The 14,450-nt window shown below is 36.0% G+C and overlaps 1 protein-coding gene across 17 annotated transcripts in view; it reads left to right on the plus strand.

Moving 5' to 3' along the window:
• SLC16A1 (solute carrier family 16 member 1) overlaps positions 1-14,450 on the plus strand; it is a 42,023-nt gene that overhangs the window by 12,239 nt on the left and 15,334 nt on the right. For 6 of the 17 annotated variants that reach the window (XM_069090334.1, XM_069090332.1, XM_069090340.1 and 3 more), the window contains one exon: positions 1,555-1,670. The exons of 1 other annotated variant lie outside the window; for it this stretch is intronic. The gene's annotated coding sequence lies outside the window, so the exon portion shown is untranslated. Of the gene's footprint in view, positions 1-1,554; positions 1,719-6,988; positions 7,075-14,106; positions 14,335-14,450 lie in introns of all 17 variants that reach the window. 10 more of the 17 variants (XM_069090344.1, XM_069090337.1, XM_069090347.1 and 7 more) reach the window with 5 other exon arrangements.

The following is a 14,450-nucleotide window of genomic DNA, read 5'->3' on the forward strand; positions in this document are numbered from 1 at the left end:
GAGCAAGTCAAGACATTATTCCCTGCTTTCCTTTTGACATGGATAATTCTAGCTGGTGTAGATAATACAAATTTCCCACTACTACTATATCATGCCTCTGCCAAGTTTATCTGTTTGTTCAATTCCTCATTTTTCTCTTTTTGTCCAGGTAGTCTGTAGAATGTACCTCTAAAAAAATCTCTTGTGCCTCTTCCCACATTGAGATTTCACTTAATACTCTACAGCATTATTTAGAGAGGGTGTTGGGACTCTCTGTTTGAATTCTCTGTCTCTTAATTAATTTCTAGCTTAAAATTTAAACAAATGAAAGTTTTGGTAGCTTTAGGTTCTTTTTTACTGGTTGAAATTAGTTTTAATTTTTCTAAAATCTAAAAATCTTCTAAAATCTAAAATTCTTTGACTTTGTCTAGTATAGAAATCAGTTCATATATTAGTGTACTTTTTTCTTTTACTGAACTAGTAAGAACTTGCAGTTTTATATTAATTATTGTCTTTTGGGATTTTAAGGTTTATGGTCTGTCTACTGGATTACCCTTCAGTTAGTGCTTAAATTATGGTAAAGAGGGGGAAGAGTGAACATGCTAATGATGGCTAACATTCCTTTGGCACCTTAAGATTTGCAAAACACTTTACATATGATCTCAGGTGTGTCTCACTACATCCCCCAAGACTGAGAATCGTTAATGACTTGACCATGACCAGGGTTACACAGAGAGTGAATGTCCAGTGTCTAAGGCAGGATTCAAGACTCTAGGTCCAGCCCGTTTTCTACCCTGCCACTTGAGTCTTTGAAGTGAGAGGGCCATTAAGGGACACTTTTTCTGTGTCAAATATACAGGATGTGCATTATATCAGAAGATTATGGCTTCCTGGAGATTATATAGATGGTAATTCTTTGGAGTTTATAGAATTATTAGTGATTTAAAATTTTTTTCTCATGCTAATTTGCTGGTTACCACTATATTTTAAAACTGTTTCCTGGGTTCATTGTGGCCAAATAATTCAACACTAGTGACAAAACTTATTGGCAGTGACCTTTTCTGTACTTAGCTAACCAGGATCTTAGATCATGAACATGAACAATATCACTCAGACCATACTTGAAATCTGGTAGTAATGGAAAATGGCAGATTACTTCAGAGTATATCTTTAATGCCATAAATAGTGAGTTCTATACCCAAAACACTGAAGTATTTTCTTTATTGAGTCTTGGAACTAGAACCTTGTAGTTAGTAACATAGGTCCCATTGCTGTACTTTGTTCTTATGTTTTACCAACTTATCAGTCTGGGAAAATTAAGAAAAAAAATCCTATCCACATACTGAAAGCCTGCATAACTTTCTTTCAAGTTATCTAACTAAAGGTCATGTGATTTTTGTTTTTTGGTTCAAGTTTTTTCATTATCAGAGTTGAAAAAGTAAATGGAAATCTGTGTGACTCACATTTATTTTGAAAAGTAGCAAAGAGTTCATTGAAATTTTTTTTAAATAAAAAGTATAAACTAATTGTTCAGCTGTTTGTCTTACCAATTTATTTTCTTTTCATCTCTGACAGAAACTACACTGATTCATACAGGGGAAGGACAAGGCAGTAAAATAGACCTCTGAACTGAAGAATGAGAACCTGAGATTCTCCAGTACCTGTCATTGAAACGTCTGTTGACTAACAAGGTTTCCTAACAATCACCAAGTTCTTATTTAGCAACTACCATGTGCTAGGTGAACCCCCTGTGAACCCTTTCCTCTCTCCTTCTCTCCTACCATAAAAGATTAGCAGGTCTTATTCTGATGACCAGATCATTATCTTCACTGAAATGGTTAAAAATAGCTCAGGTTTATTATAATGCTTTATGGTTAATAGACTGCTTTCCTCCCATGAGCCTGGAAAGGACAATGTTGTTAAGAAATTTGAATTGGTTAATTTTTCTGTAAGAAGAGTAGAGATTTGGATGTCAGTGCATTCTTATATGTATGGTGGCTAGACCACCAACATGCCAACTGCTTTTTTCTTTAACCAGAGCGTATCAATTCACAGATGAACAATACCATTGTGTCTGTTTTAAGAAAATACACCAGTAAATTGAGTGGATGTGTCTGGATGGGGTTAGATACCCTAACCTAGGCTAAATCAGAATTAAATATAATGGTGGGTAATCATTATTTAGTTTTAAAATTGTATCTTTTGAGCACATCACAGTTGCTTGTGGAATACTATTAGAGGAGGAGGATGGAAGAGATAAATGTATTTCCTTTCTCATTTTCCAACAGCTTGCATGGTTAATTGGACTGGGTTCTACTTAGTATTGTTAAAGTAGCCCTACCTCTTTATTAAGTCATGAATTGACATCAGGAAAATCCTATCTATTTATCCAGGGTACAGGGTCAGTGTTTATATACGTATCATTTCTCAGTTATTCTGCCTCTTCAGGAATTTCAGTTCAGAACTTTCCTTTACTCTCTCTTATGGCATTTAGGGAACAAGGGGGGGGGGGGGGGGGAGGAAGTAAAAGTTTTGACAAAAAGAAGCAAAGGGATAAAATAGTAAAGTGACTAAAACCCAGGGAAAGGATCATGGAGACAAAGAACTGGATATAAACTGTCCAGTTTATACTGTGCAGAGGGTTTAGGTGTAGTCAGTTCATCAGTAAACATTAAGAGTTTTCTGTGTGCCCTTTGGAAAAAAGAATATCAAAAAAGGAATACAGAAAAACAAGATTCCTGGGACAAAGTTGGGATGCCATCACAGAATGAGTTGGGGAAGAGATTGTAGAGGTCATCTAATCCAATCTCTACTTTTGAACAGCTCTAATTGTCAAATTTTTTTACTCTGTTTCTCCTAAAATTCTATCATCACTTCTAATTCTGCCTTCAGAGGCAAGTCTAACCCTTCGTCGCATCATGATAGCCCTAAAACTTCTTTTTGGGGCTAAACAATCTACCTTTTTTCCTTTTCTTTTTTTTTTTTTTGTATCAGATCTCTTATGGTATGTTACCAGTCCCCTCAAACTTTTAGATGTACTCTAACTTATCTTTCTCTTTAAATTGTAGCATTGAAAACAAAATATATTTTAGATGTGATCTCCTCAAAGCAGAGTAGCGTTTCTTCATTCTAGACACCATCTCTTAATGTAGCCTAAGATCCAGTTAACTTTTTAGGTCACAATGTAACATTATTGACTTATGTTGACCTTGCAGTCCATTAAGACCCCCATAACTTTTCTCCATTAAAAAATTTGTCAGAGTCTGTTGAATTGGTGGTGGACAATAATTTGGACAATAAATTGGACCAGAAACTAAAAAGAATATATTTTAGAGCCCCAAAGAAATAACTAAAGGTTTCAATTCTCTCTGGGACTTAATAGTAAGAAAGAAATATGAAATTTCCAGAAGAAACAAAAAGTATGGTGCAGAGGAAGTTTTATCACGTAGCTTGCCCAACATAACTCATTGATAAAGATAAAGAAATTGTACCGGACAAAATTCTGCTTGGGAAGGCCAAGAAAAAGTCACAGTCATTTTTCCGGAATATTTTAAGGAGACAGAGGTCTGCAGGTACTAGGGACAAGGACGGGCTAGGAGCCAGTGGTGGGGAGCATTTCAGTGTCCAAGAACCAAAAGAGGGCCAAGACGGGACCCTGGAGCAGAGAGGAATCCCAAAGGAACTCTTTACAAGCACTGAGTGGAGGAATGTACTCCATCTGGCAGATCTCTTCACCCGCTTCTCAGCTCTGGATCACAGATGCAAACCAGAGAGGAGTGTTGGCCCTAGCTATATATACTGAGCTAAGAACAAATTCTGGAAGCAAACAGTACCTGTGTGGTTCTGATCCCAGGAGCAGAGCAGGAACTCCATTCTAGCCTTTGACCTTGCACATAAACCTGCAGTGGAAATAACCAGGACAGGAGTCTCAGACCAAAGGGTATCGGGCACTTCAGTTGCTCTATACCTGCAGAGCCTCCCAGTGGGCTAATAATGCCTGAGTCCAGCAGCAGTTTAGTGAAACTTCCAATTAAGGACAAGCAGATAGATCCAAACCTGGATTAGGAACTTACAGGGTTTAGATCAGGAGGGCAGTGAATTGACTTCACTCTAGATCACACCAATTTGGGATCATTGAAGGTTTGTAAGCCCCTTCTCTTCCCCCTTCCTCCTCCCCACCTTTCTCCTTCTCCTTTATATCCCCCCTCCCCACCAAAAAAAAAACATCAGAAGGACTTGAGGACAGAACCTCAATCCAAACATCCCCCTGACAAGTGTTCAGAGATCAACATTAGTCTAAAGTCAAGGAGTAAGCTGGAAGAATGAACAAATTGAAGGACAACGTAGGATCAGAGTTGAAAGAATCTACCAGTTACCTGCTGAAAAAGATTCCCAAATGGAAACTCTCAAGAATAAAATAACCAAAATCCAGACCTCACCAGATCAAGAAAAGAAAGACAGCTGCTAGGAAAAAAACATAAGAATTAAAGCATTTGAGGAACCACAGTCAGGTTCACACAACATTTAGAAGTCACCACTATGAAGAAATGGAGAGATTAGGAGATAATATTCCAGATTGGCAGAGGATCTAGACTTAAAATCACAGTAACTTAATTAGCAAAACTGGATATAATCTTACAGGGAAAAAAATTGAATCTTTAACCAAATAGAGGACTTCCAAGAATTCTGGATGAAAAGGCCAGAGCCAAGTAGAAAATCTGACATATAAACAAAGGAGTCAAGAGAAACATAAAAAGGTACACCTAAGCTCTCAAACTATACTACAAAGTTGTAATTGTCAAAACAAATTGGTACTGGGTAAGAAGTAGAGAGGGTTGATCAGATTAGTGTAACAGATTATATACACTGCACAGAAGCAAATGGACACAGTAACCTAATGTTTGATAAACCCAAATGTCCCAGCTTTTGGGACAAGAAACATTCAGCAAAAACTGTTGGAGAAACTTGAAAGTAGTCTGGCAGCAACTAGGTATAGACTGACATCTTCCACAGTATACCAAAATAAGGTCAAAAGGGGGGCATATGATTTAAACATAAAGGGTGACATCATAAATTAGTGGAAGAACGTTAGAAATTACCTGTCAGATCTATTGGTAAGGAAGAAATTTACGACCAAACAAACAAAAGAGTTTCACAGGAGGTCAGATGGGTAGTTTTGATTACATAAAATTTAAAAGCTTTTGCAAAAAGAACTAAAGCCAGAATTAGAAGAGAAGTAGTAAATTTGGGGGAAAATATTTGCATCAAGTTTCTCTGATGAAGGAGACTCATTTCTAAGATATCTAGAAAACTGGATCAAACTTATAAGAATTAGAGTTACTCTCCAGTTGATAAATGGAAAAAGTATATGAATAGGCAGTTTTCAGAGAAAGAAGTCCAAGCTACCAGTATCCATGTGAAAAAAAAAATGCTCTGAGTCAGTAACAATTAGGCATGTTCAAATTAGAGCTACTCTTGAGGTGCCTCTTCATACCTTTCAAATTGCCAAGTTGACAAAAAAGAAAAATAAACCTGAGGGATTATGGGAAAAACAGTACTTTACTTTAATACCTTGTTGATAGAGCTGTGAACTGGTCCAATCATTCCAAAAAGTAGTTTTAGAAGTGTATCAGAAAAGCTATGAATAGATACCCTTTGACCTAGTTCTAATACTCCAAAGAGATCAAAGAAGGAGGAAAAGGATACATGAACAAAAATATTTATGGCAGCTTTTTTTGTGTGGTGGCAAAGACTTGGAAATTGAGGGGGTGCTCATCATTTGGAGAATGGTTGAATAGGTTAGGTTATATGAATGTTATGAAATACTATTGTACTATAAAATGATGAAAGGGGGTGTAGTTGGTTGTTTTTTTTTTAAGTTTATTTTTAGTTTTCAACATTTGCTTCCATAAGTTTTAAGTTTTCTTCCCTTCCCTCCCCTACACCCTCCCCAAGACAGCATGCAATCTAATACAGGCCCTACATAGACATTTCTGTTAAACATATTTTCACATTAGTCATGTTGTATAAAAGAATTAGAGAATGGGAGGAACCATGAGAAAGGAAAAAAAAAACAGAACAAAAAGAAAATAGTCTGCTTTGCTCCACATTCAGACTACATAGTTCTTTCTCTGGATGTGGATGCCATTTTCCATCATGAGTCTTTTGGAATTGTTTTAGGGCCTAGCATTGCTGAGAAGGGCTAAGTTTATCACAGTTATATCACACTGTGGCTGTTACTGTATACAATGTTCTCCTGGTTCTGTTCACTTCACTCAACTTCAGTTCATATGAGTCCAGGTTTTTCTGAAATCCCATCTGTTCATCATTTCTTATAGCACAATAAGATTCCATTACATTCATATGCCACAACTTGTTCAGCCATTCCCCAGTTGATGGGCATCCCCTCGGTTTCCAGTTCTTGGCCACCACAAAAAGAGCTGCTATAAATATTTTTGTACATGTGGGTCCTATTCCCGTTTTTATGATCTCTTTGGGATATAGCCCTAGAACTGGCATTGCTGAGTCAAAGGGTATGCATATTTCTCTAGCCCTATATGCATAGTTCCAGATTGTTCTCTAGAGTGGCTGGATCAGCTCACAACTCCACCAACAATGGATTAGTGTTCCAACTTTTCCACATCTTCACCATTTATCATTTTCCTGTTTTGTCATGTTAAGCCAATCTAATAGGTGTACTGTGGTAAAAGGGGTGTTGTTTCAGAAAAACTTGGGAAGACTTGTGTGAACTGATACAAAGTGAATTGAACATAAGCAGGAGGACAATTTACATAATAAACACAGTATTGTAAAGATAACCAACTGTGAGGGATTTAGGAACTTTAACCCAATCTTAATTCCAAAGAACTCGTGATATAACATGCTATTTACCTCCAGGTAGAGAGCTGATGGTAGAATGAAGCATATTTTATTTTTCTCTTTCCCTTTTTTCCTTCCTTTCCTCTTTCTTCCTTGTTGATGCTCAATTTTTTTTTTTTAATGTGCATAGAGAATGAATCTCTTTAGTCCTGTGGACATTCAGAAGAGCGATATGGAACGGATTTAGTGTTTGATAAGTCAAGATAAGTGAATAAGGTGATCTTCATCTGTCTGTAGATCTCTACATTCTACCTTTTTTACATTAATAGTACATAAAATAGTCATCTAACTTTTTAACCTCTTGGTTTTACAGATGAGCAAACTGAATCTTAAATCAAATTTTGGAAGCGTTATCACTACAAAAAACATTTTTAGCTAAATGCAGCTTCAATTTTAAAATTTTAGATGAAAATATCTTAACAAAATTTTTCACTAACAGAATACAGTATGGCAGATTTTGGATCACATTTGGCATTAGATCCTTCATAGAAAGCTACAATTAACACTGCAATAATATTTAGCACTTTGAACTGTCTGTATGTACATGGCTGTGGTGGATACAGTGACATAAAATATAGACGGAGAAGACAGAAAAAAACTAGAGACACAAAAATGGGGCACAGGCCTCTGGAGAAATTCCATTTAAAAAAGCCATTTTTCTTGGGTATTGGAAGAACCCAGATCTATCAGTGAACAATATGAAGTACCACTTAACCTTTAACTTGTACCATAAGAGTTATAACCATACCTTAACTATCTAGATTGAATTGCAAATTAAGGCAGCTGAAGACTTTGTTTCCAGTGTTTCATACTATAGTGAGCCATTGACAGATATCTGGCCAAAGCTTGGTTTGTGGTTAAGATCAGTTGAAGGAACTGGGGGGGTTTGGCCTTAAGAAGGGAAGACATATGAGAGCCATCTCCAAGTATATGAAGGCATTTTTGTGAAAGTCAAGATTACATTTATTCTCCTTTGCCCAAGAAGACAAGTAATGGCTAGAAGTTGCAAAAAGGAAGATAATTTGGCTCCATGTGAAGAAGAAAGGACAAGTCGTTCAAAGGATGTATTTGTGGTGGAGTAAGAGAAAAGGAAAAAACTTTCTGGAATAAGAAGCATTTGAGTTGAGCTTTGCAGGATAGCTAGGAATTTGGGGGAAGTAGGGTTGGTGGTGAAAGGGTTAGCATGACTTGAGGTGGAGAAAGGGCAAAGTACAGATTATGAATGGGTGTAAAGTTAATTTTGACTGTAGTGTAGAATTTGTGTGGGAGGATGTTGGTGATGGAGGGATTTGAAGATTGGAAAGGTAGGGAAATTCAATTGCAAGAGACTAAATGAGGAATTGGAAGAAATGGAAGTGTCAGATCTAATTATTTTTTCAAGAAGTTTGACCCTTAAGGTAAGGTGATGGGGTAATACCCAGACAGGGTAAAAAAGTTGAGGAAAAAGGGGTGGCTAGATGGCAGCAGTGAATAGAGCACCAGTCCCAGAGTCAGGAGGACCCGAGTTCAAATGTGGCTTCAGACACTTAACACTAAAACTAGCTGTGTGACCTTGGGCAAGTCACTTAACCCCAAATTGCCATACCTTCCCCCTCCAAAAAGCAAAAAAAAAAAAGTTGAAGAAAACCTTTTTCAGATTGGTAAAGAACTGAGTGTACGTAACTGTGAAAGGGAAAGATTAGACATGAATGAATTATGAGGCTTTCTTTATGTATCACTTCAAAATTTACAATGCTCTGCTCCTTAAACGATTTTGTGAAGAGGATAGTTAAAATAGTATTATTTAGCAAATCACAACTCCTGGGCCTCAGGTTTCTCATCTTTGAAATGAGAAGTTTGGAATAGTCGGCTTCTACCATTCTGTCCAGCTCTAAGTCTGTTATTTTATCGTCCATTTTACAGGTGAAGACATAGGATTAGAGAGGGGGGAAGTGCCTTGATTGTGGTCATACAGCTAAAAAGTAGTGGAGCCCGTGTTCAGGCTCAATACTAAATTGGGACTTGTATTGCCTTTTCTAGGTAAATTCTCTCAGCTGCCTACTAACCTCATGAAACCCTGTTTTCAAATGCTGAATATCATTAACTGTTTTAGTGTAGTGAAAAGAAAGCTGGTTTAGATGTCCAAGATCTGAGTTGAAATTCTGGATCTGTTTATCATGTTTTTAAATACATTTTTAAAATTTTAAATTATTTTTCCTTGACCAATTTTCTAGTTAGTGGTTTTTAATATGTCATCATACATGTTCTTCTATTTTTGTTTTTTTTTTAATGTTTTATTGTTTCTTGCTATCTCATGTTATTGATTTCTCTCTGATGTATTTTGGTTTACATTCTTGGATAAATTTTACCACTTCTAAGCTATCTATTCTCTTTTCAGTTCTCCCAGAGCTTTTATTTCATTTTTAAGGAAAAAAAAACCCTTCATTTTTATAGGTATTCATCTTGTCCTGGTGGAAATCCATTTTTGCCTTTGAGTTTCTGTTTGCAGTTGTTACAAAATTCTGTAACCCTGTGCTGACTGGATCCACTACCAGTTTATATTATATAACTTCCAAAGCACCTTCAGTACTGCTGCGAAGTAATCCTTTTTTACACACTCTAAATGATGGTGTGCTGAACTATCCCACTCACCATGTGGGCTCTTCCAAACCTTTTTCCTCCCTCCTCAACTTCTTGTGACTTGCTCTCCCCTCACTCTCTCAGCCTTATATTTTACTGAAAAGATTGAAGCCATTCCCAGACAACTCTCTCTTGTCCTCTCCTCATGTCACATCACCCAGATGCCTTCTGCCACGATCTCCTTTGTCACCTGTTTCTCACATAAAGAGGTGACCCCTCTCCTTGCTAAGATGAATGGACTACATACACAGGTGATCCTGTTCTCCATCAGACTGCCCGCTCTATCATCTCCATTCTCATTTATCTTCACTCTCTTCCTCTCTACTGGCTGCTTCCCTGTTGCCAAAAACATGCCCATGTCTTCCCCATCTTTCAGAAACCTTCAATTGATGTATTCAACTCCCACTAGCCATTGTCCCAATTTCTCCTCTCTTTTGTGGCCAAATGTCAGAAGGCTCTCTGCAGTAGGTGCTTTCACTTACTTTGCTCTTCACTTTCTGTAGTTTGGATTCCGTTGTCATTATTCACCCCAAATCAGCAGACTGGTGTGGTAGTCCTGGCGTGAGGTGATGGGGTCACTGCACTGTCATTGACTTTGCTGGTGCCCCTCGTTAGGGTTTCTGTAGGCTTCTGGCTGACTTTTTGTGTAGAAAAAGATCCTATAGTTTCTCCTTGGATTTCTTGGTCCTATTCAATGTGGTAAAAATTTTGGGGGGTTTACTGGAGTAGATGTGTTGGAACTGGGTAGACTGCTTCCCATTTAAAGGCATCTTGACCAGAAGTCCTTCTAACATCCTTTCCAGTTCTAAATCTGTGATCTTATGAAATATAGTTACAATTGCTGGGTTTATTATTAAACTAATAGGCTTTTAGCTTACATTTCCTATTTTTTTAACTAAAACAGCAGATTTTATATAATATTAATTTTTCTCATCCTCACCTAAATAGGAATATTGGGGGGAAGGGAAATGTCATTCTTTCTTCAGTCATTAGATCAGTTCATAATCCTTAAGGCAGCTGACTTCAAAGTTCCAAACAGAAAGATCTTAAAGGTGTTTAGCAAGTTAATGGGGAAGCTACTGAGAACTCGCTGGTGGTAGCTTTCAGGCAAAATCTTTTGAGGTTATACAGGTGAAAGTATAACAACACACTCACCACTTATTGATAGGGCAGTTTGGTTCTTTAGATAACAGCAGCTAAAACCTACTTAGTGCTACCAGTGAAACAAATTTAGATTTTTGAATTGCAAATAGGTAGTCTAGCTTTTATTAAAAAAAAAAATTTTAAATTCCTTTTATGAAAGAAAGATTTTAAATACTTTTAAACATTTTAGATAGTATAGTATAGTTTTCTTCATAGAAAACTATAGCATTTCATAGTATAATCATTTAGCTTCCCTGTGAGTTTCAAGACCGGAAGCAGTTTGCACAAGCTTATTATAGTAGAGCCAGGATTAGAATTTTTGAGTCTCTGATCATTAATACTGTGATCAAAACACATTAAGTGGCTTTCATAGTCTTTGGGTGTTGGCCAGCTAAGTAGGATAAAAAGCTCAATTTCTTCCCTCATCAGCACTTCTGCTTGTTTTCTTACAAGGATGTATGTAACCATTTACTTTTACTCTGTTGCTTGAAGTGGGGTAAAAAACTAGGATGGGGAAGAGGTCTTAGAAGTTGATTGGGTTGAGTGGTATTAGAATCTGTGAAGCCAGTGCAAAGGCCACTTGTAGAGACAACCAGCTATGTCAGCTACTTTAGAAACTGGAACTCTCCAGTGAAATTAGCATTTCTATTAGAGTAGAACTTAATCGAAAAGATTTAAAAGTTTCCAAGTAAGCCTCCAACTTTGTACTATATTTCCCACATTATAGAAACAAGTTTTTAAATTTACAGATTCTGGCGTCTTTTCTACCTTAATATTAAGTTCAAAAACAGGTCATCCTTATCACTTTGAAAAACATCACATAAAGGTCTTTGTGTTAGACTTGGGTGGAGGAGGGAAAAACATAAAAAACATAATGAAGACTGTTCCCAGCATTCTTGGCTCTTTTGTAACTCCTTTCTGGGAAAAAAAAAAATTACAGAGAAGTAACTAGCTTTGCAGTCAGTTATTTCTTCACATGAATTGTAGAACTAAGAGATTTAGAAGAAGCCTAGTTCAGTCCCCTCATGTAGATTACAACTTTTTCATGCAGAGCCAGATACTGCATTAAAGAGAAAACAGTTCAGAAAAATCTTGGAAGGCTCACTGTATCTTACCATCACTTTTAGGAGTCATAGAATAACAAAAAAAAAACCCCTGCTTTTCTTCACAAGGTGAAATGACAGAGCTTCCTTTCCATCACTTTTAGCCTATATGCTATGAGGCAATCATAAATTAAATAGCAAGACTAATAGGAAAAGGACAATGCAGGCTAAAATCTTACATTTTAATCTGCTTGAGCCTTTGGGTTTTAGAATACTAATAGAATTTGTGTTCCCTTTTCTCAAAAGGATATTGTAAATAAGTTATGAAAAGGGTTTTGTTCTAGAAATTTTATCCTTTTCAAATTGTTTATTTTTGTGATCTTTGAAAAAATTTTTTATTATTTTTTAACTTAAATTTTTGAAAAAGCATTTCCATGTATACAGCACAACACAAAAAGAAGACTCAATATAAAACCATGAATCTCCATTTCACAGTTTACTTTTAAAAAGCAACTAATTAGTAAATACTACTCATTGCTTTTAAAACTACCCTGCTTTTCTAAAAGTGCTTCTTTTTGAGTTTTCTTTTGTTCTCTGATAGCCCTTCTTATTTTTTTTCTCTCCCCGCCTTGCTCTAGAGAAGGCCACCATTGACACAAATGTGTGTGTGTGTGTATAAATATAAAACCATACTATATACATACTTCTGTTTATCCATTATACAATGTTCTCTTGGTCCTCCTCATTTCACTCTTCATTATTTCATGCAAGTCATTCCATGTTTTTCTAAAACCAACCTATTCATCATTTTTTAGAGCACAGTAGTATTCCTTCACAATCACATACCACCGCTTGTTTAGCCATTCCTTAGTTAATGGGCATCCACTCAATTTCTAGCTCTTTACCACCACAAAGAGAGCTGCCATAAATATTTTAGAACATATGTGTTCTTTTCCTTTTTCCCTGATCACCTTGGGAAACAGATCTAATAGTGGTATTGTTGGGTCTATACAGAATTTTATATTTTGGACATAATTCCAGATTGCTCTCCAAAATGGTCAAATCAGTTCAAATCCAGTTTTTCCACATCCACTCCAACTTTCGTCATTTTCCCCTTTTACCATTTTAGGAAATCTGATAGGTGTAAGATATTTCAAAATTGCTTTAATTTGCATTTCTGTAATCAATAATGATTTAGAACATTTTTTCATGACTATCTTTTTATTTGATTGAAAAATTGCCTCTTTGGGGCGATTAGGTGGTGCGGGGAGTAAAGCCATGGCTGGAGTCAGGAGGACCTGAGTTCATTGTAGCCTCAGACACCACACACACACACACACACACACACGTGTCTCTTCATATCCTTTGAGCACTTATCAATTGGAGAATGATTCTTATTCTTATAAATTTGACAAAGTTCTTCATATATTTGAGATATGAACCCTTTATTTAAGAAACTTTATAAAAAAATTTCTCCTAATTTTCCTTTCCTTCTAATCTTGGCTACATGAATTTTATTTTATCTTATTTTAACTTCATGTAATCAAAATTACCCATTTTTACACCTGACAGTGTTCTTTATGTCTTTTTTATTCATTCAAAATTTCTTCTCCTGTCCATGAATCTAATACATTCCATGACTTTCTGATTTTTCTGTGTTATCTTACCTTATGTCTAAGTCATGTATCCATTTTGACATTATCTTGGTAAATGGTGTGAGATATTGGTCTCTTCTCAGTTTCTTCCAGACTGCTTTCCAGTTTTCCTAGCAGTTTTTACCAAATAGTGAATTCTTATCCCAAAAGCTTGATTTACTATTATGTATTGCATGTCTACTCTGTTCTATTGATCTAACTTTCTATTTATTAGCCAGTATCAGATGGTTTTGATAATTACTACCTTATAATATAGTTTATGATCTGTTACTGCTAAACTTCCTTTATATTTTTAAAAAATTAACTCCTTTGATGTTTTTGACCTTTTGTTCTTCTAAATGAATTTTGTTACTGTTTTTTTCTAGCACAATACAATGATTTTTGGTAATTTAATTGAGATTGCATTGAATAAGTATATTAGTTTAGGTAGAATTGTCATTTTTATTATATTGGCTGTGCCCACCCTTGAACAATTGATATTTCTCCAATTATTTAAAACTGACTTTATTCGTATGAAAAGTGTTTTGTAATTATGTTTATGTAGTCCTGGGTTTATCTTGGTATATTCCTAGATATTTTATACTGTCTACAGGTACTTTATTATTATTTTTGTTTGTTTATTTAGTTTTAGTTTTCAACTTTAACTTAATAAGATTTTGAGTCCTAAATTTTTGCCCCTTTCCCAAGATGGCATGCAATCTGATATAGGCTCTACATGTACAATCATTTTAAACATATTTCCACTACAGCTTTTTAAATGGGGCTTCTCTTACTGTCTCTTCTTGCAGGGTTTTGTTGGTGACATATAGAAATGCCTATGGATTTATAGAGAGAGAGTGTTTGTATCTCTAAGATTTTCCAAGTATATCATCATATCATCAGCAAAAAGAGTTTTATTAGGGGTGGCTAGGTGGCACAGCAAGTAAAGTGCTGGCCCTAGAGTCGGGAGGACCTGAGTTTGGTTCCGGCCTCAAACACTCAACACCCACACAAAAAAACTAGCCGTGTAACCTTGGGTAAGTTACTTAACCACAATTGCCCTCCAAAAGGCAAAAAAAAAAAAGAGTTTTATTTCCTCATTGCCCATTTTGATTCCTTCAATTAATTTTCTTTCTCTTACTGTTACTGCTAG

Source organism: Petaurus breviceps, unplaced genomic scaffold (genome assembly GCF_028583685.1).
Source record: "Petaurus breviceps papuanus isolate PSGF00001 unplaced genomic scaffold, PetGlider_PUasm1.0 186, whole genome shotgun sequence".
NCBI lineage: Eukaryota > Metazoa > Chordata > Mammalia > Diprotodontia > Petauridae > Petaurus > Petaurus breviceps.